The sequence below is a fragment of the Apteryx mantelli genome, chromosome 5 (assembly GCF_036417845.1).
Source record: "Apteryx mantelli isolate bAptMan1 chromosome 5, bAptMan1.hap1, whole genome shotgun sequence".
Lineage (NCBI taxonomy): Eukaryota > Metazoa > Chordata > Aves > Apterygiformes > Apterygidae > Apteryx > Apteryx mantelli.
This window is the reverse complement of record NC_089982.1, coordinates 22,792,789-22,818,199: the sequence shown is the minus strand read 5'-3', so window position 1 is coordinate 22,818,199 and position 25,411 is coordinate 22,792,789. Positions and strand designations below refer to the sequence as shown.

Below are 25,411 nucleotides of genomic sequence, written 5' to 3'. Positions count from 1 at the left end.
GGCTGGCGGGGCAGACCCCGACCCATGCTCCACTCCCGCCCTGGTGAGAAGTTGCAGCTACCACATTCTTCAGTCTTGATGCTGTTTGTCCAAAGCAACATAAATAACAGCGGCTTTCAGCAGCATTAGTTAAAACGGGCTCAGTCTCTGAGTCATCTGTACAAAGCCATCATCAATATATCACGCTCTCCACCTCAGCTTCTGGCTTTGCAGGCTTAACATATATGCATACCTGGCTATTAAAGCATATCTTCAGTTGGCCAAAAGAAAAATGAACATTTACAACACTCCTCCTCTTCCTCAAATTGCTCAGTGAAAGCTTCGTTGGGTTTATTTGCTCTCATCAAGCAGAAATTTAAGAGGGGCTCTGAAAACAAAGTCACCTTTGAAGCATTTGTCAACAGAGTTTTATTACTGTTTTAATCCTGATGGCTTTCTAGATAAAAGGAGGAGTCCTTTTAAATCATACAATGGATGTAATTTAATAAGCAGTCAAAAAAATTGCCATAAGCAAAGAACAACTCTATTGTTTCTTTTTTTTCCTCTCCTTCCTGTCTGAATTATTAGTTTCATGTCCCTGGCAACCCCACCGTATTAACTCTCATCAGTGGCAGCGGTAGCTTTTCTAGGAAAAAACCTGCTGCCCGGTTTTAACAGGAAATTTTTTCTTGAAGTCACTGTGTCTTTAACCTGAACAGTTTGACTTTGGTCATACTTTTTCAAACTAACCTTTTTTTCCAAGCGCGGTCAGCCATATAAGTTTTATCTCCATTTTCCAAAACAAGACACTTTGGTTTTAAGGACATGCTTAGCTTAAAGCAAGAGAATATTTGACAGTGACCTTAAATTTAGTACATGGTTAAATGTCTACCTGAATCATGATCTAAGAAGGGGAAAAAAAGATGAGTTTCTCAAAAAAAATGTGTTTTGCCCCTTTATTTTCCCTATAATTAATTCCTTCTCTTCTCTTACGTATCTTTGTAATATGAAATCACAATGTCTCGTGTCATCCTTTGAGAAAAATGTCTTGACCTGTTTTTTCAGCATCATCTGAAATCTACCACTCTTAGAAACAACAAATAAAACCCTTTCTAGACCTTCATGAGAAGAAATGTGTTGACACTTTAGCGGTACATCTGAATTATAGGAGTGATAGCATGAAGACAAGCCCCGAGAGGTTTACAGCAGAAACGAAGCTGTCCACACAGTCCTGGGGCTCCCTTTTTCCATCTAAATCCAAGCACCACCTGCCTTTGCCACTGCCTGGGAGAATGGCTTAGTATCAGCTGTATTCGTACATATTCTGCCACCTCATAAAACCCTTCCTCAGAAAAGGGTTTTCTTGATTTCTAACTGGGTTTCCTAAGTTTGGGGGATTTCATAACCACGATTTAAATTGCTTTGAGTTGTTTTCCCTAAGGTGCCCACCAGTAGATCCAATCACAGAAGAGTATCAGATACGTTTCATACTGACACTTCAGCAAAGGAAAGTTGTGAGGGTCTGAATGTAACTAAACCATGTTCCAGAAAATCAACTACTAAAAGAAACAGAGCTACTGAGGAGGAATAAAGGTGCCTTGTTTCGTGATGGACAAAAGCTGGTAATCATATATATTTTATTTCATTGCTATCTAAAGGTAACAGTAAAAGACTTGCATCCATGCAGCATAACTGCCTGGGTGGACAAGTATTATGAGAGAGATGGGTAGATTGTTCCCTGAATAAACCCAGTTACCTGGGCTGGTAGCAAAGTAAACAGAACTATTATTGTCACTTCTGCTGACAAATGCGCTGTTTGTTATCTATTTTGTTGTGTCCAGCTTGTCAAACAACCCTTTTCTGTGTGGCAAATCTGCCCACAATACCATGCCATCAGACTTAGGTACTTGGTGCCCTCCTGCACATAATCCTAGCCATGCTGGTACTCCAGTACAAACAGAAAGAAAAGAAATGAGACCCTTGAATGAAATCTTAAAGCTGCTTGAAAATCACAGATCAGTAGGTGTCATTGGGAGAGAGGCTGAACGGTGCCCACTACCACGTTTTATTTCATGACTAGGATCGGATCTACTACAGGAGACACAACAATTAGCAGTGGGAATTCACTAGCAGGCACATGTAGGGGAGGCCAGGAATGTGCCACAGGGCTGCCCGCGTGTTTAGAGGCAGCCGTACTCTTACGTTCCCCCCCCCCCCCCCGGAGCCTGACAATCGCTGGGAGAGACGACACCAACTTTCAGCTTAGATGATAATTCTCATCTTCTTCCTTTTAGGCTTTTCGGCCTCTTTGCTTCTTGCACCCTTGCTTGCAGTTTTGCTGACTTTGGCTTATGCTAATTATATCCTATTGGGATCACAGATGATCGTCATTCAATGTAATTTGCAGCTAGGCTTGTTTTAAATTATTTTGGGAACTATATTACTTTGTTCTGTAAATGTTTACTTGCTAAATGTCAAATGTGTTAGTTTCTCAAAGTATTGCAAGAGAAATCTGCATACGAATGGAGGAGAAATAGATACAGTCTCTAGAATACAGATGCATACAGAATTGCAGAAGCTCTGGATTCAAACACTAGGAAGACATTATGCTGTTTTCTGTGATTTATCTTGTATTGTTCTAGCTGCAGAGAACAAAACCTTAAATAATTTCTTAACTTGTGATGTCCAGGTTTTATGAATTCCAGGGAACAATTGTGGGAACTTTTCCCATTCAGCTTCTAATGTGATGGGGATTATTTGAACCATGTTGAATATTTTTCCTTTTACAGACAAAATATTCCCCCTCCACTATTCTGTAGCCAGACAGGAGGATGTGGAAATAAATCATGGCAAGGGACCCAACCCAAAAACTTCACTCATCAGGTAAAGATGAAGTCATGGTTTTTACACACTACAATTTGTGCCGGGAAATGAAAGCTTCTGTAGCAGATACAAGTGGATGAGAGATATGAAAGTATTTATTATTCTATGCAAGGGGTTTTAGTCACTGCACGGATAAAATTACTCTCCCACTAGAAAGTGAGCCTACTGAGGCAAATCAACGGTTTCAGTGCAGGCTGCCTGATCAGATGCGAATGCAATCCTTGTTTTAATTCTTCCATTTATTTAAGATACATTTTGAAATTCTTTTTAAGGAGAAGTGCATTGTCTTTTGCTTCCTTTATTTAAGTGGGTTTTGCTTTCCATCTGTGTTAGAACAGTTCATAGTAAGGGACCAACTGTAACTAAACTGATGCTATTTACAGGCTAACTGAAGGCTTTACAGAGCCGTGAAATCCCAGAGAGAGCAGCAACAAGCATTCAGAATTACAGGTCTGCAGATTTAACAGGCTTTGCTCCTTGGCTGCCTTCATAGGGAAAATCCCCGCAGGCCTGTGCTAGAGGTACCAAACCCCACGACCTTGCCAATTCCCAGTCATCCTTCAGATTTTATGAGCTTTAGCTTGAACAAAATAGGAGAATCCCCTAAGTAAACAAAAAGGGGTTCTGTTTTAGTCATTAGCGTAGAGGCACTTTCAATATGCACATCCTGTTATCTGTAAAAGATATGACTTTTCTTGTGTCCATGGGAAAACAGGTCCACAGCCATGCTCCAAAAAAGAAATAAATGGGACTCTGTGGATATGGAAATAAAAGTTCATATTCTGAAATGCAAACCTGAAACGCTCTCGGGTTGCTGTCAGGAAAGGCAGCCAAAGGGTAAGCATCCCACCCTTGGGGTGAGCAGTCCACCGAGATCCTTCAGAAGAGCGGCCTCCCACCTGAAGGGCAGGAAACAACGCAGTTGTTTGTCAGCCTCGACAGGGGAATAACAGCTGCTAAACGTTGTTGTCTGCTAGGCTGATGAATTGAACGCTTGCCGCTCCGCCGTGGCAGCCCAGGACCCCACACGTGAGGTGTCAGAGTTGATGTGTTAGAAAGGGTGAGGAGCTCCAGAGATAAGGTGATGGCTGCCTCGCTCGGGAGAGTAATTTTGATGCTTACAAGCTAGGACTTGACTGATTTTCCCCAGAGACATATCAGGGTCAAGAAATGCTGAGCAAGTGCCTGCTCTTTCCTTGAAAACAGATCCTTACAAATTCATGACTAGCTTGAGACCTACCTTCTCACCCTGTGCCATGGAGCAGTGCCCTAGGAATGGCCACGGGAAGGGACTAGGTCACCCCTTGCAAGAGGAGAAACAATTTACTGCTACCCATGATGATCTTTTACCCAGGGCTTTTGGACAAGGCGGCAGGGCTAAGGCTCTGCCTTGCAAGGGGTTAGGGTCCTTGTAGAAAATCCTCCCACGGTGCTGATCCAAAGGGGCTCTGGGCTACATAGCAGCACAGAACACGGGGTTTATTCCCTTCTATTTCCCTTCACAGCCACTTTGGAGAAATACTGGTGGTTGTTTTGAAGAGGATTAATATTTGAAATGGATTAATGCTACAGCAGGTAACCTGCTTACAAAGAGCAACAGCAAATCTTCCTAGGTTTGAGCAATTCTTGTTTTCTTTTTCTTTTTCTTTTTTTTTTTTTAACATTTCTTCTGACTTTCAGGGTATTAAATCTATACAGATGATCATGTCCCAAAAACCTAATGAAACTGTATCTATGTGTTTTTCCTAAAAATTGATTAAATAAACCGCAAAGAAAAAACCCACTGAAATTTCAGTAGCTCAGAACAATACTGGTAAATCCTAACGAGGTGCCCCAAAGCTGCTTTGGCACCTGGTAGCCTGTTGTTAAGCCACTATGGGATGTCTTCAGAGCAAGAGTCCAACAACAATAAAAAACAAGCCAATAGCTTCAAAGTCATAATATTAATGAGGTGTCCAGCCAGGCCTCATTACTCCCAGAAACATACAGTGTGCATCATGCACTGAACAGAGAACAGGAAAATAAACTCTATACAATAACAATTTTCCATTGTCTTGTAGCTTGGCAAGAAGCTCAGCTCTGGAGTGAGCCGAGCTCTCCCTCTTGCTCCCGAGCATGGGAACGTTTCTAGCCCACGTCGCTCATCGTGGGGCCCCTGGCATGAAGGAAAGAGCCAGCGGGGCACCTCGAGAGTGATTTTTGACAAATCATTTCTTTATCTTATTTAGTTGTGTTTTTTTTCTTTTGGTTTGTGACTGATCTGTAAAAGGGGTTCACTCCTTAATTCCTGCAAATTACTTGCTGACAAGTGGATTTGTTTTTCTAAGCATGTCTATTGTCTATTGAGTATGAGCTTTCTGCAGATACCCTCATGTTCTGCTGGCCACCTCACGTAACACAGTATGATTTCTCCTCCCTGGGTCTTTAATTTTCTAGAAGGTGATTCAAACACTAACCAGACAAAATAATGTAACTATGCGTTTACAAGGATAATTTAAATATCATATAGCTAATAGTGTATTTTATTATAAAACCTCCTGTCATGAGAACATGCTCTGGACAATGAATAAACAAGGTTATTCAATCCTTTCGCCAGCAAGTCGGACAATTTGGATGAAATGAGTGGTTTCAAACATATTTTCTGTAGTGTAGATCTAAGCTTATTCAGTGTTAGGTTTCTTTGGGATTGTATTCAAATACAAAGATTGATTCTGATTTAATCCTTATGGCACACAGACTAAGTAAAGGAAAAAAGTAACCTCTGTTAAGCTCTTTTTATCACTGGATTTGAATATGTTCTTTATATATTTAGTGAGCAAAGGAGGAACATTTTAACAGGAATTTGTGCATCTGCTGCACTGGGGATCAGCAGGAATTCTTTTTGTAAATATTTATGGATTTTATTTTTCAGTTACTGTGTATTTTGTAATTATTTGTTAATTAATAGTTTTGTAAATATTTATTTATAGAAATAGCAATTTTACTATCCATTAAAAGAAAGAATGGTAGTTTTCTCCATTTCTGCACCCACTCTTAAAAAAATTAATCCTAACTCTCTTGAGACTGAGAATAATGGAGGTAGCAGTTTCACCTTTTCTGTCTGAAGTAGCAGCATGGGTTTGGTTAGACCATGTTCCATATGTTCAGTTCAAATGAGACAGCATCCTCCAGCTGGTAATTTCTTAGGTTTGCCACACTGTTCCCACTTATCTCAAAAACATGCAAGAAGTGAAAAAACTAACATTTGCTTTTAGGAGCCATATGCTGTCTTTTGTTAGTTCTAAGGAAGATACCAAGAATTTAGATCATGAGCTGGTTGCCAGTGTCCTTAACTAGCTCCAGTGGAAGACTCCTGGTTCATGAACATAAAATATTTTAAGTAATGTGTTTTCTATAAGCTATCATTAAGGAGTCATTCCAGGAGACATGATAGTCATGTGGGTGTTTGGTGTTCATAGAGTTGTTCTGAGCACTTTTACAGATATTAGTTAGGCTTTTGCCATGTGCAGTGATTTTTGCGATTAGGGCAGTGTTACTTATGTGTTCCCAATTTATTACAAGAGAATAATTTGACAGAGTTTTATTATACCACCTGTGGGGCTCTTGAAAAGTAAATATATTATAAAGTGAAAACAGTAGGAAACATCCTGCAGACTGTATTTCTTCTTCATTCTGCATTTTTCACTTTCCTGGCATGCTGAGTAGCAGTAGCCCTTTGCAATAACAAAGGCCGTCATCTTTCTATCACTGTTCTGACAGTTGCTTTGGGGGAGTCAAGAATCGGGTGAAAAGTACAGCTTTCGCTATCCGATATTGGCATTACCCTCCTTTTGTCTGTCAGCAAATTCCCAGGTCTTCCATATGGGCTTATTATCCATATCAGAAGCAGCAGTGTCTCCATTTTGCAGGCAGTGACTCCAGGGAGCGAGACATATACAATGACACTCCAGAAGACAGGGGTAGGCTGTTCTTCATTTATATATATTTTTTGACTCATGGTTTTTACACTTAATTTCTCTGTGAATAAAGCCACTGACTAAAGTCACTCACCAGATGTCAATTCCTGTCTATCAGCTACTCTGCAATTTAAACCCCACCAGTGACCAAAATTTAAGAATTCACATAAATCTTAGTCTTAGGAAAGCTTGGAATCTCTATTTTTCTGTGCTTGAGTTTAATCTTCACCATTATATTCAACTCCCTCCCTATTTCCAGCTCATCTTACAGATTCTCTGGCACACAAACCTTTTGTGCTTCCTTCATGTTTTCCTCCAATACATTACTGATGATGAAACTACTAAGAAAGCACCACTGGAATAGTGCAAAAAATAGTTTCTATTAACTTTATTACCGACTGAAAGCAAAAACATGAAATAAATGCCATCCAACTGATACCATTCTGAAGTTCATAACCCATAGTCCACCAAAAACTACATTAACACTAATAAACCTCTGGTGACCCTCAAAGAGAAAACATGCTGGGAAATTTTTCAGTGCTGAACAACTTAAACATACTATGCCAGCTAGCTACAGTGGTAAAGCTTCCTTAAATTAGGGCTTGATCCTACAAGAACTAGCATTTAGACCCTACTCTAGAAAAAAAGAAAGGCAAATATGAGTTCAAGCATGCAAATATTCCCAGTAAAGACTGCAGGAGTGTTAGTGTGCAGGAAGGTAAGCACATTCAGTGGATCAATACTCCATGCTTTATAAAGCTGAATGACTTCAATGAAGACTTTAAATGCACAGAAATTTGAGGTAGTCTCAGGGACCAGGCAAAGCTGGGAACACATTTTCTAGCCTCTGTTCTAACTGGTCATGAGCTCCATAATGCTTAAATCATGCTGCCCAGGAGTATGACGTGAAGAAGGAGATGGAAGAGGAGGGGAATATGCACCTTCCCATGTTATTATCGTTCCTCACTAATAATATTAGGCAATAGCCAGTTTTTGTTTTTCCACCAGTGCTACAGCCCATTTTTTGCCAAATCCACCACTGACCTCCACTGGTAACTCTGCTCCACTCCACTGGACCTCTGCTCTGAGTTTCTGACCTTCTCTGGTGTCTCAGCTGGCAGGTGGACCTCTGGGTGCCCAGGCAGGAATGACCAGTGGCTGGGTAAAGCCTGGTCTCCCTGCTGTCTGAGGAATGGAAATAAAACCTGGTGACAGATCTGATGAAATGTCGCTGTCACTGCTGCTGTCCTTCAGACGACACACTGACATCCGTGCGCTTCTCCTGGCCGAGGTGCAACGCAGGGCTGCGTGCCTGCGAGAGCACGTGTGCCACGAGTTGGCCAGGAGAGGCCTTGAGGGAAACGCTTAGTGAGCTTCCACGGAGTTTGGGAAGTATGCGTTTCCAGCACCATGTCTGTAAGAACCCACCTCCTTCAGTGAACGGCCCAAACGGACCGAGAGATCACCAGACCCAGGGAACACACTCGTGTTAAACGGATATTCACACAGTAGCTGTGAGATGTGCTGAAGCACAGAGAAAACAGCCGCAATATGCAAAATTCTGGTCATCCTGGGAGACCCACCAAATTGCTCAGGCTAGGAGCTCTGCTCTCATCTGTCTTGAAGACTTCGCCTGCAAGGTAGCTTCTGTGTCAAATAAAATCTGATGACATTTTACTTTAGAAAGTGCCATCCATGCAGAGTAAATGAACCCTTTCTTTATAATCTATTTGGTCTGTCTCTAAGACGTGGAAGAATACCTTGTAAATGAGGATATTACTGAAAACATCTTCTGGGTTGAAACTTTTGTATTCACTCTTATGTGCCTCTGCTGTGAATGCCACAGGTCCCATTTCTTGAGAAACATGAAATCTCTGTTTTCCATTTAGGGTCAGTTATCTGTCAACTCCCTTTTGACTTTTTTTGTAGAAAAAGTGTGGCTGAAATTATTTATGTAATTGAGAAGTGCAGTCTATTCTACTTACTTGTTGTAATCAGGAACTTGACAAAATATTATTGCAAAGCCTTTGGCCAGTTAACTTATTTAAACCATCAAGGTTTCAGTCAAGTAGCGTAAGGTAGGCTATTTTCCTAGCTTGGAGTAATGACCAGAAAAGCCTCCATGCATCACTGTTTATTATACACTTCATTTACTTTGGTGTAGTATTAGCAGTATATCAAAGTCCAAAGCATGTAAAAATCAGTTTTTTCTGCACAAGAAAAACACAACTTTTCTTTGCTCATCTCACGTACGATATGAGGAGGTACAGTACGTCCCTGGCAGGAACAGGGACAAGCTTGTGCCCTGACAAGCTGGGGGTGTTCACACCCCAGGGTCCATTTCTGTCTGCCCATAGCCACCGGATCTGCATACCCATGGCCACACTTGCATTTTTCCAAATACCATCCAAAAAGACTGGGAGCTGTTATACAGTCTCAAGAAAGGGCGCAGAGAATGGAAAAATGGACAGGAAAGGATAACAAGCACTAGAAGAAGCATCAAATGGCTTCCATCCAAAGAGAGAAAAAGCAAAGCAGGAGTCCTCAGCTTAGAAAAAGACCAGCAAGGTAACTTTTTGGAGGTCCATCAAGTCTTCCAGGGTCTGGAGAAGGCGACAGGGGAACAAACACTTGCTCACAAGACAGGGACTAGGGGGAACTCAATGAAAGAATTATTAGCAAGTTAAAAACAGAGAGCATTTCGTCACACAGCAATCAAATGGGATCTGTGGAAGTGATGTTACTCCAGAAGAACATAGACAGACTCAAGCAGGTACTACACAACCGTAGGAGGGGCAATCAGCTGGCATTAAACACATTGGTCCACATGCAGCTTCAGGCTTAGGAAGACATTAAACCACCGACTGCTGGAACATGGCAGGAGAAGGATTGTCTATAACAACCTTGTTTCCTATTCTCCTTCACAAATCTTCCACTACAGACTGCTACTGCTAGGCAGGGCTAGACAGAAATTTGGCCAGGCCGAGCTTGACAAATCTTTTGTTTTTATGTTTAGGTTTCTGTGTACAAAAAGAGCACAGAAAACACTACAGTTCCATTATTTTAATATGTGACTGATTTCTTAGAATGGTGCTCTATTTTATTTATCTCTATCCACCTTTATTCTGCCCAGGCTATTCCCTTGTCCTCCTTCATTTAAAACATTAGTTTCTCAATTTATCTGCTATCCAAACTACAGATCATGAGCTGCATGGAGCAGGATTATTCTTGTCTTGTTTTGTAGAATAATTAGAAAAATGCAATAGATTGTTTTAAAATTAATGTGATAGGAATAAGATAATAATGAAAAGACATAAAACTCACTTGGGCAGAAGAAAGCTACAGCCATGCAGCAAACTGCAGACAGAAGACTCGGTGATACTATTTGATAGCGGGATGAGCAATAGCCTCTAGGAGAGCGCTCTGGAAAGCTGAGTCCCTGTCCTCATGACCTGGCATTGCAGCTGGAATTTGCCTTATTCACCCCACCTTGGGAAGGAGCGAGAGGTTCCTACCAACATGCTGCTCTGGCTGTGAAGTGTGGGAAGAAGGTGCAGGTAGAGTCGAAGCTGTGAGATTGGCGTGGCTAAATCATCAAGCAACCAGAGAAAAACAGAGCTACACTGGATTGAAAGAGGTCATCCGATCTTCTGCCCCAGACCAAGCTCAGCTGTATCTGTGGCATTCCAGAAAGATGCTTGGCCCGTCTGCCCTGAATAATCAGAGATGGCACCGATACTGGAGCCCTCCCTGCGAGCTCTTCCAGCACCTCACCGTCCTTGACATTATGCAGGTTTCCTCATGGCTAACAAGAATCTTTCTTGCTGCAAATTAAGCCCATTATTCCTTGTTTTACCCCCTGGTTAGCCCCTGGAGGTCACCCCCTAGACAGCCTGCACAGGTACTGAGCATGGCATGGGAGGCTGCAGAGGTGCCAGCAGGGAGGGGAGCTGGGCAGAGCCGCAGCCCAGTACGTCACAGCAGTGGGGCCTGGAAAACTGGTGGGAACTGTCTGATTTCCAACATCTTCACTATTTGCAAAACGCAGTTCAGCTGCCTGGTTTCTTTTCCTATATAGAAAGCTTGGGCAGATTTTACATGATATAAAGGCATAAGACTGAGGCAAAAAGGAGATAAAGAGTTACACAGTGAGCCAAGAAATGAATCTTAAAGCTAATCTATCAGAAGAACTTGAGAAAATGGGGCACGACTCAATCTAACATAGCACATGTAGGATTATGCTGAGCTATGAGACTTGACATGTTGAGGAACATTTTCTGCCTTGCATCTAAGAACAAGATATTTCTTATGTTTATCCTTCATGTAGATGAAGACAGAGTATTCTATATGTCATTTGGATAACATCTGTATTTCTTGATGGCTTTTCTAAAGCAGTATCAGACTTCTGCATTTTTTTTCTGTGTTTGTCACAGGGGATTTCTTATCTGTTTGAGTGTCTTCATAAATTGAATATGTCCACAGCAATGGAACTCCAAGAAATGAAAGACAAAACAACAAGGTTGCAAAACCATATGCTTAATTTCACAGTCCAGTTCCTCAGTATGGAAGAAGGAAATGTCTCTCTCATGCATTCTCCAGACTCCCAGGTCTGTGTTGTTCTGCAGTGTATACCCATCAACCATTTGACACACATTTTTACAGATTAAGCTTTCAGCCTGAAGCCTATTAAAATGCCAACTGACAATGAAAAATTTATTATAAGTTTTAAAAAACTTCAGGCCCACTGCAGGTTACTACCATTTACTAACTGAGAATTAATACACACACAGAGTACCTGCATCTAAAAAACTTTCGAGGTTCTAATTTGCTTCAGAAAGGCCAGGATTTCACATGGATAATTCAGGAATATCTCCACTGAGGTCAGTAGAACAATGATGTGGAAGAATTAGGATCTGCCTGTTTTCAAACTTTTATATTCTCTCCCAAACGCAGCAATGGCACAGCATCTTTGCAGCTTTGGTCTCTGCACAGCATTGCTGCTTTTCTAACATGCTGTTTGTTTTCTCAGTAGAAACTAGCCCTTGGAAACTCGGGCTATAACTAAGATGTGTTTTAATCTTCTGTGCAATAATGATTCCAATGTAAGGAGTCAAATAGCATGATCTGGGATGGGTAAATGTCTCACTGTAATAACAAAGTCTGAAATAAAAAGCACTGCTGGTATTGAACCGTGCCTTTACCACCAAAATCAGGAGGAAAAGGGTTCTGGGAGGGGATCACATCTGCCACGTGAATTGTCTACCAATAAACTGTACCGATACGAGAGAATAGTTTGCATACGGTTTAAATCAAAATAAGAACTTGGAAATGAAAGGGTTTATTTCCATGATGATCTAAATTCATTTCTGCTGGTAAAAGACCTGAGGTGCTGTTTAAGCTATAAAACTTGGAGTAGCTTTCCCTCCCTCCTCTCCCTTTGTGGATTTAGACACATCTGAAATCTCGAAAGAATGGTTAATCATTGAGGAGTTTCTCCATTTTGTCTCAAAAGGAGCATCTCACAGAAGCCTGGCTTTTCAGATGCAGACCTGTACTGCAGACTGCTGTCCTAAATCTACCAAGCATCGAAACTCTGCAACTAACTGTGATTCCGGTTTGTCAAATTCCATGGCAAAACAGCTGGAATTTCAGCAATATTGTTTTATGCAGAATACAGCCTCTAATGAAAAAGTGAACTCTGAAAGTATTATTACAAGTTTAACTTGGTTTTATAATAGATTAACTAAACAATTGCAGCTGCTTTTCTCTTGGTGTAAAATAACTGCTCCTTAAGAGGGTATCTCTAGAAAATAAAACATTCACAGGTATTTTATAATGAGCAAGGTCTGGATGATAGATTTCCTCATGAGCCTTTTAAAGTATTACTCACTTTTTTCTTTTCTGAACTATTGCAGAATCCTTTTGCGTTGAAGATGAATGTCGTAGGAAAGCAATTCAGCAATGCCACCGATGCTTTGAACAACCTTCAAAATCACCTTGAGGAGGTTAGTGTGTTAATTTATCAGGAATAAAATATTATTTGCAGTATACAGTGACTTCCACACAGTGACTCATTTGCATCTTTCATGAGTAAGGACATGGGAGAAGAGTGCACTAAAGTCTTCAAACAGCAACTGTCCTTGAGTACTTAGCACTTGATTATACAGTCTACTCGATACAATTTACTCTATTTTTGCATCTGACAACAAAGAAAAATACACTGAGAAAATGTTCTCATTTCTCACCTAGAAGGTTGAGGAATTCCTCAGTAAAAAAGGAGAGGCCGGCAATACAGTTTAAAAACATGCACATCAGCTCTGAGAGTGAGGATCCACTAATTAAGGGGTAAGACACAACCTTGCATACCCTAAACTAGACCCCGTCGAAGGAGACGGCACCTCACCACTATCATTTGAGGTTGACTTCCCTTGGTGGTTTACAGAAACAGGTAACTTGTATTTGTGCATGCATGAACATAATTTCCCTGTCCAGAATAAATCTCTGCCTGCACATCCCGACTATATTTCTGCCTCACATTTCTTTGCCATGAGTAGGCCCTTTCACAACCGCATTTATGTCCAGATTTTCTTTTCTTCATATTTAAAATTGAAAACACCATAGAGCTGCAGTAGATTAGCAAAACAAGGCGCCATCCTCGGCACAATACGAGGGCTGCAATTTCATCCCCACGATCCGGCTGCGTCCCTTGAATCGCGCTTTTGTGTTTTACGACAGCAACAGCAGCGTCCCGCTGAATCGCTGCCTTGTGCTCGGGCACAGACAGCACTCAGTACTACCCTGCTTTTGGCAAAACAGCGCCTTGCGTAACGCGCCCCCAGCGCACGCTGAGGAAGAGCCAGGGCAGGGCTGGAGGAGAGCGCCGTGTGCTTTTTGCATCCGCGGGCCTGGAGTCAGCGCCGCTTCGTCCCTGAGCCCCTTTGCAGCAGCCGTCTCGCCCGCCCAGCGCCACGGCACGACCAGGTGCCTCGCAGGCCAGCAGCGTCTGCCACGGGCCAACTACCGAGGACGAAGCGGACGGGGGAAGAAGAGCAACAGAGTTAGCACGTGCTTCAGGAAGTCGGTGACAGTTCGCCCTCCGCGGCTGCTCGGAGGGAGCCAGGCTCGGCGCCGCTTCCCGCCGAGGCAAAAGGCTCCTCTGCTCTTCGGAGACCCAGCACCGTCCTGGGAAGCAGCAGTTTGAACCTGCAAGGCAGATTTCTTGTACGAGATGGTCATGTCATATTCTGCTAAGGAAAAGTAAGTATTACCCCCACCTTTCTCCAGCCTTCAACTCCGAAGGCAGGCATATTAAGAATGAAGATTTGGGCATCTGACAGCAAGGACCAAATTCTGCGCTCAGAAACTTGCACAACCCCCTTGATTTCAGCGTGTGAAATTAGTAAGAAAGAGAACTTGGCAGATCACAGCGATCCTCTGGTAGAAAGGCAACACATAGATGCTGAGGGCTCCACTTTTGTAATCAGAGTTATTTATTCATGTTATCTATATTTCATTTCATGTTTATTTTGCAAGCATATCAACAGAAAACATTACTGCCCCAAAGTCCTGAAACCCAGCAGTGCCCCTTATACTTACTGCAGGGCCAGCGGCAAACCCCAAATAGGCAGCTGTCTTTGTTGCCACAGGAGACCCCCCAAGTTTGGGCCCCGTAAAATCTGCAGTTCACTGCTCTGCACCTTAGATAGGACCAGCTTGGGTGTCCCGGGGCAGCCAGGACGTGGGCAGAAAGGTTGGGCACACAGTAGGGGGACAGCAATAGAAGTAGGGATAGGGAATAGCCTACAATAGCAGGGCTCAAATCCCAGCTGAAATATCTAGTAATTATATATAATAAAGAATACATAATATCTAATACATAATAGTAACAACTTTGTCTCCGTGAGGAAGATCCAGCTGTTTGGGAGAGGCCAACAGTGTAGTCCTACTTCAGTTTCTTTTCTTTCTTTCTTTTTTTCTTTATCAGGCAATATTGCCCTGAAAGGCAGAGGAGGAGTGTGTTTGCCGCCGAGAGCAAGCGAGGCAGCAGGGACCTCTCTCCTTCCTGCCTGCGATGGCAACGGCAGGTGGCAGCGCAGCCCCAGCCAAGGCTGCCGCGCAGAGAGGTTTGCCAGGAAGCAGGCAAAAATAGCAGACAGTAAAAAAAGGGGGGAGGGGAAAAAAAAAAAAAAAAAAGGGAAAAGACGAAAAAAAAAAGCAGTCTTCAAACAGGCTATGTGCAGGAAACACATGCCTCCTGGGAGAAAGCCACCCATTTCTTGTTTCCAGCCCCTCAAAAGGACCAGCTCCAGTCTGCTTTTTGCAGAGGAGCTGACACAGCTGGGGACACACGTCTCCCCCCCAACCCCGGCAATAGGGGCCGGCAGGGGCTGCAGAGGGGGTTTGCGCCCTCAGCAAGTGCTGCAGGAGCATAAACGCACCGAGCCATCTTGGGAAAACTTCATAGCGCCAAAAGGGACTCAGTTTCCCAACCTTGGGACTTCTCCCCCACAAAACTATCAAGAAAATAAGCTTATTTCTAATGAGGAAAAAAAGTCAGAAAATGGCATAAACTGGCAGTTCAAGGAAAAATTCAGCTCAGTCAAAATGTTTTGTTCAGATTTAGGCTTTTTGAAATGTCTTTTTAAAAGTGAAATAGCATGCATTTTCAAAGAAAACAATTATCCTTTGAAACAGATGAAACAGTAAAAGCAAAGGTTTCACCAGGGAGTGCAGAAGTAAACTGTTTCAGCATTGAAAACTTTTCGCAACTTATTTTCAAACCCAGAAATGCATAAAAATACAGAAGTGGAAAGGACCCACCTGGCTTTTTCAATACATGTGTGTGGCACAAGGTACATAAGTTTATCAAGCTCCAGGGTGAAACCAAACACCGTTTTGCTCCCATAACACCATCTGAAAGACTGCTCTGGAACTGCGCACTAAAAATCAGAAAATTACCGACTTAAATATTCTCCTGACCAATTTCTACCCCTCTGTTTTCATTTCCACATCATTCTTTGGCTAAAAGACCTTCCCAAGGCCTTTTTCTGTTGTGCTGTTGTGTAACCGCAGCTCCTCCCAGCCTTTGCTTTTTGGCTCAAACGAACAAGCCAAACGCTTTGTTTCATCCTGGGAATTAGCTTCTCCTTTCCTGAAATTGATACTTCTTCATAAATACTTTCAAAGTCAACAAATCAGCTTTTTCAGTTTTAGAAGATGTTTAGATCCGGGTTCCCAGCTGCTCTTGCATTGGCTGTTCCCAGGGCCCGGCCAGCCTTGCTCTCTAGGTAAGGTGAGAAATTCGGGGCCTGGTGCTGTCACTGTAAATCTGTGTCAGTGTACCCATGCTCAAAACCTTTCAGATGCGCGGCTTGCAGAGCCCTTTGCCCGTGCTGCAAAGCGCCCACACTCAGCATTTGCAATAAAGCCCTCGTGCCACCAGCCCCCCCAAATCACTAGCACCGCGGCCCCGCATTTCCAAACGGCTCGTGCAGGAAACCTCATCGCTGCGACGTGAGGAAACCGGGCGGCAGGAAACGGCCCCATAGCGCAACTTCTCCCGCAGCTTGCCTGGGTGCTGCCCACACTGCCCGGAGGAACGGGACGGACCTGTGGCAGCCACCGCCCCTCAGGTCGGTGGTTTTGTCCGAAACGACCAGGCAGCATAGTTCACATGCTCTGCGAGCGTCACCTATCAGTTTTGTGAAATATTACCATATTGCAGCCCACCTGACCCTTGCAGAAGAGCATTCTTAAGACCTGAGCAACCTTAACTACTATAAATACTGTAACTATCCGTAATTACCTTACGGATCAGTAATTCCTTGGTCACATGGCCCAGTCCGTATCTGGTCACTGAGGATTTCAGGGCTCCTTTCCTGAAGGCTCCTTCCCCGAAGGCTCCTTCCCCCTGTAATTCCAGAAAATCCAAAGATTTTATCTTGAGCATCTCTGTTAATAACCCCCCTTGTGCAGCTGGCTATGTGTCAAGCACTGGCTCAGCTACTCATCAAAAGTTTATTAAGCACCGAGCCCAGCATAAGTTGTAGCAATCTAACCACAAAAGCCAAGCAACACAAAAAACGTGCTCGTTATTCAACACCTCGTTTCACAATCTAACAGATAAAGGCAGCGCCCTTTTCCCCTTTTCCCACACGTGTAACTTCCCTGTGTGCTTTTTCAACATCCGCAATTCACAGTCACAGTGTTCATGCTGGGAGGATGAAGGTGAACCCCCCTTCAGGGAGGAGAAAAAGCTGGGACTTTTCTGGGAGGCTGCTGTTTCTCCAGACTTCTTGCGGAGACCACAGTGAAGCCAAGCACGGGGAGGAAAACAGAAACAGGGAGAGAGAGAAAGAGAGAGAGAGGAGAAAAATGCTTCAGCACTTGTAGGAATATTTGTATTCAGTTCAACTGAACCAAACAGGGCTGAATCCGAGCCCAGGTCCTACCCACGTTGGAATGTTTTAGACAATCCTCATTATTTACTCATGAGAAGTAAAATACTTCTGTTCAGTTTTGTTTTTTTCCTTTTAGCAGGAGAAAAAAGCAATTTGTAAAAGAAAGAAGTATACTAGTTCAGTTTGCATGACTGATCTCTAAATTACTAATGATCTCTCTAACACAACACATGACATATCTGGTTATGGTCCTTTACTTGGCAGGGATTGGGCACTGTTTTTGCAGATCTCTCAGCTAAAGGAAGAATTGTACTTTGAGAACTTTCTGAACCACAGGCATATGGGAGTCAAAGACCTACATCTTCACACTCAGACCTCCAAGGGAAAATGAAGATGGACCTACAACTTTGTCTTCATTTCCTGAAAATCATGGTGATTCAGGTAACTCCGTCTAAACCATAGCTTAAACTGGCAGTTTACAGTCAGGTGGTAAAAAGCCTTGGAAAATGAATCTAAAAGAGAATGGCAGAAGAGATATGTTGCTTAAGCAAAAAGCTACTCCCCTTCACCCCGAGTGATCGATCATATTTCCCTGTTAAGTTCGGCTGCATGGCTGGGCAGTCGCGGGTCACGCACGCACGGCTACAGCTCCTTTATCCCCTGCTTCCGCACCACATTCACTCATCCCAACCAGCAGAACACAAAAAGCCTGGCTTATGCCGTGCCGAGCTTTGCTCCTATCGGCCACCACATGAGATGCGAAGCCCGAGGCCACGAGCACAGATGGAAACGAGTGTCCCTTCCGGGTGGCAGTGCAAGCTGGGAGCCTGTTTGCCTCACAGGATCCGACCCATGAAGCTGAACTCTGGCCTTCAGCCGCACCATGAAGGAGGGCTGAAGTCCTGAACGGGAGATTTCTGCGCCAGGACTGCACTTGCCCAGGAGGGACAGCCTGTTTCCTTCTGCCTTCCCCACCAGCCCTGCTTTCCGCTCATCGGGCTCGTTCTGTCCCCGGGTGAATCACCGGCCAAGGCCTGATCTCGGTCCCGCTCATAGACCGGCCAGGCCAGGTCTCCACAGCTGGCCACCGCAGGGGAGGGAATGACGCTGTCAGCCTGCCCCTTCATGGCACCCTGAAGACAACACAGCCTGACAAACTCATTTTTCACTCATCAGCCTGTGCTCTTCACTAAAGCACTGTTTCTTCCCAACAGTGCTGGGTTTTCAGGAGACCTGGTGAAAACCCTACTTGCTCAGGAGCCCGTTTCCAGCAGGCCACATGGCAGTCAAGCAATTCCTCCCCGCGAGAGTAAGCGCAAACAGCCCGACCGTGTGCAACCCTGGTGCCCTGGCACACAGGCCCTCCCTCACTACACGGCCCCATCCTCAAGGGCTCTCACATGGCACAGGGCACCTTCCTTCTCCAGCCCCACCTTAGACAGAAATCAGGTGCCTAATGGCACTTGGGGAAAGACGAAGCAATGTAGTGTTATTAGTAGCATACTTTATTGTAACATAATGGAATGAATTGGCTGATTATTCCCCAAAATGGTGCATCCTGCAGGGTAATACACAGAAAAATGATGTTTTAATAAGGGCTGGACAGCATACCAAAAAACATTGCAGAATGATATGCAGCTAAAACTCAATATAATAGTTCAGGAATGACAGACAGGAAGATCTTCAACAATACTTAGATCACAGCTGATGGCAAAAGGGAGTCATGGGGGTGAGAGGGAGAAGGACATGAGGCAAATCTAGGAAGCAAAATGTACAGAACAGAAAGGTGCCCAATATCAACCAGTGTATCATGGAAGTAGCCACTACTGCCCTCGGGAGCTGAACAGGAATATTTTTGCGCATTGCTGAAGACTGCACCTGTTGGCCAGATCAGGGAATAGCAAAGGGTGCACTCATTAGAGCACAAAAATCAGAAAAAGGGCTGAAAGGACATGAGGGTACGTGAGACAGAGTAGAAGACACCTGATGCCAGGGTGGGACAGCACTAGACTCAAAGTCCAGCGAGCTTTCACAAACTTATTCCTCACACTGTAAGATGGGAAAAAACAGAAGGAAAAGACCACATTCTTGCTTTCTTTTGCCCCAGAATTATCCCTGCTTCCTTCTCTTACATCAACAGCAGCATTGCACATATGTCACAAGGTTTGCCCTCAACACAAGAAGCCACACAGCTGGCCATGTGTTGTCTTACATTACACAACCAAAATAAATTTATATTAATAAAGAGTGGCAAACTTTCCCACCAACTTAGCCCTGTTTCCTCCCACACCCAGGAAAGCAAGACTGTCCAAAGGTTGCTCATAAGAAAAGTTGTAGTGAAGTTGTTTGCATCCATGCCCAAAGGAGAGAGACAGGTTTCTGTCCAGAAGATACAGCAGTAATTATTTGGTTTTACTGCTAGGGAGCCTTAGTTGCATCCTGCAATCACCTGTCCCCTAGCTCTAAAGCCCTTCAAAATAGCTTCCAGGACAGCGAGTTATACATGCTATAGCCACCCAAAATAATTTCCTGATAGGCAAAGGTGGAGAAGGTGAACTAGAATCAGGATCCATGTGGATTATCTGTCTCTCTCTCTCCCCTGGATTACAACCTTGGGATTTGTTTCTCACCTTAGGGGCCTCTGGTCTCCAGGCTTATGAAGGAGCACCATTTCTGATGGCAGGCTGCTAAACAAGGCCCCATGCACTGTGATTAGACCATCTCCCTGGTGCTGGTGTCCAGCAGCCATGACTGATGTTACCAACAAAAGAAAGAGGCCTGGGGTGTCCGTTCTTCCCCTTTCCCCCCAAAAAACAACAGATGGAAGAAGCCACAGAGAAGGTTGATCAACATTGAGAAAAACAAGTGTTCACTTGACCTAATCACTCACAAGACATTGACATTTGGTCCTCACAGCCTGTCTGGGCAGTATGATGAAAGGCAAGCATGAAAACAGCTTCAACCACAGCTGAATTGCTTCTTCCTGCTCTGGAGTCACCTGGAGGTCACCAGGGGGCTGTCGGTTCTGCCAAAATTAACCCAAAAATGCAGAAGGCTTGACCCAGGAGGCCACCATGAGACCATCTCCCAGAGCTATCAGTCACCTCCGCTGTTACCCACCACAACTAATGTTACTCTTCCAGCACCAGTACAGGTCCATTGCAGATGAACTACTCTGTATCAATCACAATAAAATGAAGGCAGTGGCATACAGGACAGTCGCCTTCACCCCCCTTTCCCATCATCCAGGGAGGCAGATGGCAGATCCCAACCCCAGGTTTCATTTGTTTCAATTCACCTTCATTAGTGAGATTTCAAACAACCATACAAAATCACCCTTTCACTTTTTTTTTTTTTTTGTAAAAAGCGATTCTTTATTTGATGTTACCTCTTGGTCTGTTGAGTATTATTGCCCTTCTGATTGTGCTGCTAACAGCGCCAAATGCCTTTCCAGCACATGGCAAGCCTAGCAGACCACTGTCTTCAACATGTTCCTCCTTGCCAGCTGGGCTGATGCTGGGCAATGGTAAAAGCAAGCCTCAGCTCAACATCCTGAGGGCCTCCTCTTCTTCAAACCACCTGGGCATGGTCCTTTGCCCCTCCTGTAAGATTCTTGCATAGCCTGGCCATGTCTCAGCACACGTATACTGCTCCACTTACCTGCACAGAGACTCCACAGATTTTCTCAGGAAGGTTTCTGAGAAAGAAAAAAGAAAGCCAAGAATGGGATATTTCCTGTGAATTGGTTAATTATGAGAGAAGATGGTGGCAAGAAAGTTGGTCTTAGGTCCAGGAATAACTTGTCCTAAAGAAAATTGAAGAAATACTGGGAGCAGGTATCCATAAACCCAAGGAAGTCAGAGGCAGGGCAGGAGGGGGAGGGTTATCAATTCCCAAAACCTTTTAATCCTTTTCCAGAATTGCTCCTAGAACTTCTCTGGATAATGGCATGTCATGAGTTTAAAAAAAACAAAAAAACAAAAAAAAACAAACTTTTTTTTTGTTTTGTTTTATCCAAACCTGTATCTAGCTTAACCAACCTGTTCCTGCCTCCTGCCATCCTGTCTGCTCACTACTCCTCTTCCCTTAGGCTTAAGTCCAGCAATTGCTCTTGAAACCCTTATTGGTTCTCACTCATCTTCCTCAGCCGCCTTACTGTAGTTTCTGACCCCCTCTGAAGTCTTCTTCCATCTTCCTTCCAAACCTCGGTCCAACCCATTATCTCCTAACACACAACTTAAATACTCTCAGTAAACCAATCTCACTAACTTTTCTGCCTTTTCATTCACCCTAGCCAAGTCAGCCAGAGGCTCAGTCAGCCATGAAGGCAGATCACAGTTTGCATTTATATGTGGGCAAGCCTCATCGCTGGTTCAGAAACCTTGATATGGATTTACCAGAATGTTTATCTTGACTTTGGGTAGAGTGAAGAGTTTTCCATTTAACTTGGTTGGGATTTAAGCACCACCAGGAGAGATAGGCACTGAAGCCTGACTGGGGAGGAAGACAAGTAGCTAAAGCATCAAAGGGGTAAATGCTGTCCATGGGTGAGAGAAACAGCTCAGACAGTTTTATACAGCTAATTCTGAAAAACTTTGTGATTTAGGAAGGCAGTAAGTTCCCTAGGAAGGTAGGATGAACCAGGAACAAGAATTAACCACCAAAATCACTACCTGGACAAATTTAGGAGGTGAATCCAGTCAATAGTGACATTCCTTGAAGGAAAAAAAAAAACAATCTGACAACAGGATATACTAGAGTTATTTTACTATGTTGTACCTGTGCATTTATATAAATAAATAAAAAAAATAAAGCAAACAAAAAACTAACCCCCAACTAAACTCCCCAAACCCCACCTCTTCAAAATCTTTTATATAATCTGATTAGCAATGGCAATTGGTTTATGACTTAAAACAAGGAGCTGTATTGCCCATAAACACTACTTTAACCTTCTTAGCTAAAAGCATTTTTTATTCACACACTTAAAAAAAATTTTTCCAGCATTCCCATTAGTGATTCTGTGCATGGGTAGGCTGGAATGTTTCCTGTTGTTGGCTCTAAGTGTTTTTCTTTTAATATTCACTAAATATATGCTTTTATTAAAAAAAAAAAAAAAAAGAAGTTTGAGTCCTTCAGAAATCTCAGTGCCACACACTGGTGGCATTTGCCTTTTTTGCAAAAGCAATGTCATACAGTTTCTGCCCTTCATTCCCTGTCGTGCCTTACCAGCCATGTTCTTCACTGCTCCATCTGGTAGGCTCATACAACTTTTGAAAGGCTGCTCTGAAAAAAGAAAGAAACAAACAATGAAATGACTTAGGTTTTATTTCTGTGGGGTTATTTTTAAGCTGGATCTTTTCACTGATCTTGTTTACAGTGAGGCTCCACAAAACAACTGTACCTGCACAGAATGAGGAGACAGTGAACTGCACCTCATGGTCAGCATGAGTGGCCTGTGGCAAGGAGTCCTTAAAAAGAAAAAAAAGGAACATAAAAAGCTATTGCACCTAAGTAATGAGTGCAAAAAAAAAAAAAAAAGTTTTGTGATACAAAACAAAGTTGTTGCCTTTGCTGTACGCTGTGATCAACTGCGCTACAAATCCTAAATAATTTTATCTAAAAAAAGTTACATAAAATGTGTCATCTTCTACTAGTAAAAGTAATAGGGTTTTCATTTACGTCTTCTATAATCAGATTTGCTGTCGTGTTTTCTTCAGTGTTGTCAAAAAAAATAAAAAATAAAAAATAAACAACACAACATTGCATGTTCTTCTGGGACATTAGATAGAAGCTATGGAGCCAGAAGCAGCAGAAGGGAAATGGAGGGAAAAAAAACAACCCACCACCACTAACAAAAAACAATAACATTTCTTTCATCAGGTGAGGCTCGTGGTGTTGAAAGCCATTATCTGCAGTGAAACTGAAAGACCAAACTTACGGTCTTCGACCTGAGCTCAAAAACATTCCCCAGGGATGGCAGTCCCCCGTGCCCAGAAAGCCAGAGCTCAACTAGGATATAAGCAGTACACAGGATCTGTGCAAGTTCTCCATACGAGCAGAATTTGGATCAAGCTATTGGGACAGCTTCTGGCACAGTTACACTTGCAAGAATGTTTTCCAGGACAGTAGTACTATGAGGATTGGTAAATGCCAAGATACTTCGGTAAATCTCAGTGGCAAATCCATGCTTAATATACTACTGCCTGTAGCATAAACAGAAAAATCACCTTGTAGCTCACGTAGTGAGTGAATTAACAACATCACTAGGAGGGCAAGGCATTAAAAAAAAGTTTAAATAAAGAGATCTAAATGAGGAGGTTTGCAATGAAGAGTAGATGCAAGATGATGTAGCTAAAATATTTTAACCACACAAATACTATAGTGAGAAAGGTTGTTGCACTAAAAAGGGAAGATGAAGACATACAGAAAGAAGAGGCATAAAGGCAAGGCTGAGATTCTAGGAAAGCAGAGCACAGCAGAGAAGAACTCCTTATAAACATAGGCAAATGCTTTAATTCCTTGTAGAACTCCTTTTTTCTAGCTGCGTCTGTTTTCTTTATAAAGAGTTTTCTCAGTGGGTGTCTCCCGGAGCTGAAAACCTTTTCATTGCTTTAAATCTCACAGGAGTCAAAGAAGGACATTTATTTAAAAACCTGTATCCAAGATTATCACCTCTGATACTTAGTTTTAGGAAGTAAAAAAATTGTTAGCATTTTGAATGAGGAAAACATCTTTTTATGAAGCTGTCAGAAAAATTCAGTGCTGCTTTGTACAATGGATTTTGAAAATGTGTGAGCTCTAGCAATCCTATAAGAAGTACAGATAAGAAAAAAAAAACACAGAAGCATCTAAACAGCTGAAGTGGAGAACTATCAGCTCTTTCCTCACTTTATGCAGGTCAAATGTTTAGTCCAAACTTTCCAAATGAAATCTGATTAATGATCTTTAAAGCCTGATACGATACTGCTGCAGATTCAACCCCTGACTGCAACTTCGAAGACCCAGTCTGGTGCCTTGTCTTCCAGATCAGCAACACCTGACATATCAGGGAAAAGCGCAAGGCTTTGTAGTAACAACAGAGAAAGTGGCTTCCCAATTCTAGTTAGCCACTCGTTTTGATAGGAAGGTCTGCAACCTTTAACTTGAACAAGAATGCGAACCAAGCAGTGCGACCAGCCAAGTGTCTACAACATTCTTTATTATTGCCAAAGCCCTGTGTTAAATGGCAACATGGCAATAACTCGGAAATTAACTGCGTATTATGCAAGACAGTATTTCATTTTTATGATTCAATTTTAAATATGTTGCTCTTTAATTTTCTTGAGTGAGCCTTTCATTGGGATTTTGCTTCCTATACTATTATTTTAGATCCCTTTATTAAATCAGGTTTATAAGGTTACAATTCTGTTGACTCAGTAGTTACTCCAGCCTCATGCTGGTGTAATACAAATCAGGTACTAATCTTTTTTCTGCCTCTTATTTTTCCTCAGGCAGAATGATTTCCATTCCTCTCTTTCTTTCTTTTGCTCATTCCTGGAACTATCTTTTGTCCCTTTTACCCGTTGAAAGTGGCCAAAACCCAGGGAAGCAGAGAAACTTCTTACCAGTGATAATGTTTATTTGTTATTTATCAGTGATTTGCTTATTTCTAAGTGTGAGGCCAACCCGCTCGCTAAAGCTGCCCAACAGGATGCTGAAAGATCCCCTCTCGCACCTCACCTTTGCACCCAAAGGACGAGCCTGATCAGCAGCTCCTGCCTCACCTCAGTCACTCCTCGTTTTGAGCAACTGAGGTAATTGCGCGCCTTCTTATAGCAGCGATACGGATCAGCAGACAGCCTGCTGCTTCTCTCTCCCACGTTAGTTACTACATCGCGTCGTCTAGTCAGGGCGACGCGGCGTAAGGAGTGGGATCAGGAATTCTTCCCGATTTCCAAAGAGCCAAGAGTTCATACCCACATATGTGAGGTTTCAGCATTTTAGTCTCACAGACCTGTGTATTCCACAGCAAAAGCCTTCTCTAAAAAGAGAGGAAACTACCTATAACATATATTTAGATAGGACATTATCTCACAGTCCTTCCAAGTAACCCTCCGATTTTGTACAGGCTGTTGAGATTTCCCCCCCACTAACACAGAATAGAGACATAGCTAATAAATTGAAATTCTGACTTACTTTGGCCCAGGCGATTCT

General features: G+C 43.0%; 1 long non-coding RNA gene across 1 annotated transcript; it reads right to left on the bottom strand.

Annotated features, from left to right (window-relative positions):
* Nucleotides 1-20,612: 20,612 nt before the first annotated feature.
* LOC106492129 (uncharacterized) lies at nt 20,613-25,411 on the bottom strand. The gene is made up of 4 exons (XR_001293932.2): nt 25,394-25,411; nt 22,620-22,686; nt 22,445-22,501; nt 20,613-20,915 (listed from the first exon to the last, which is right to left on the bottom strand). It is a non-coding gene; the product is annotated as an uncharacterized lncRNA (long non-coding RNA).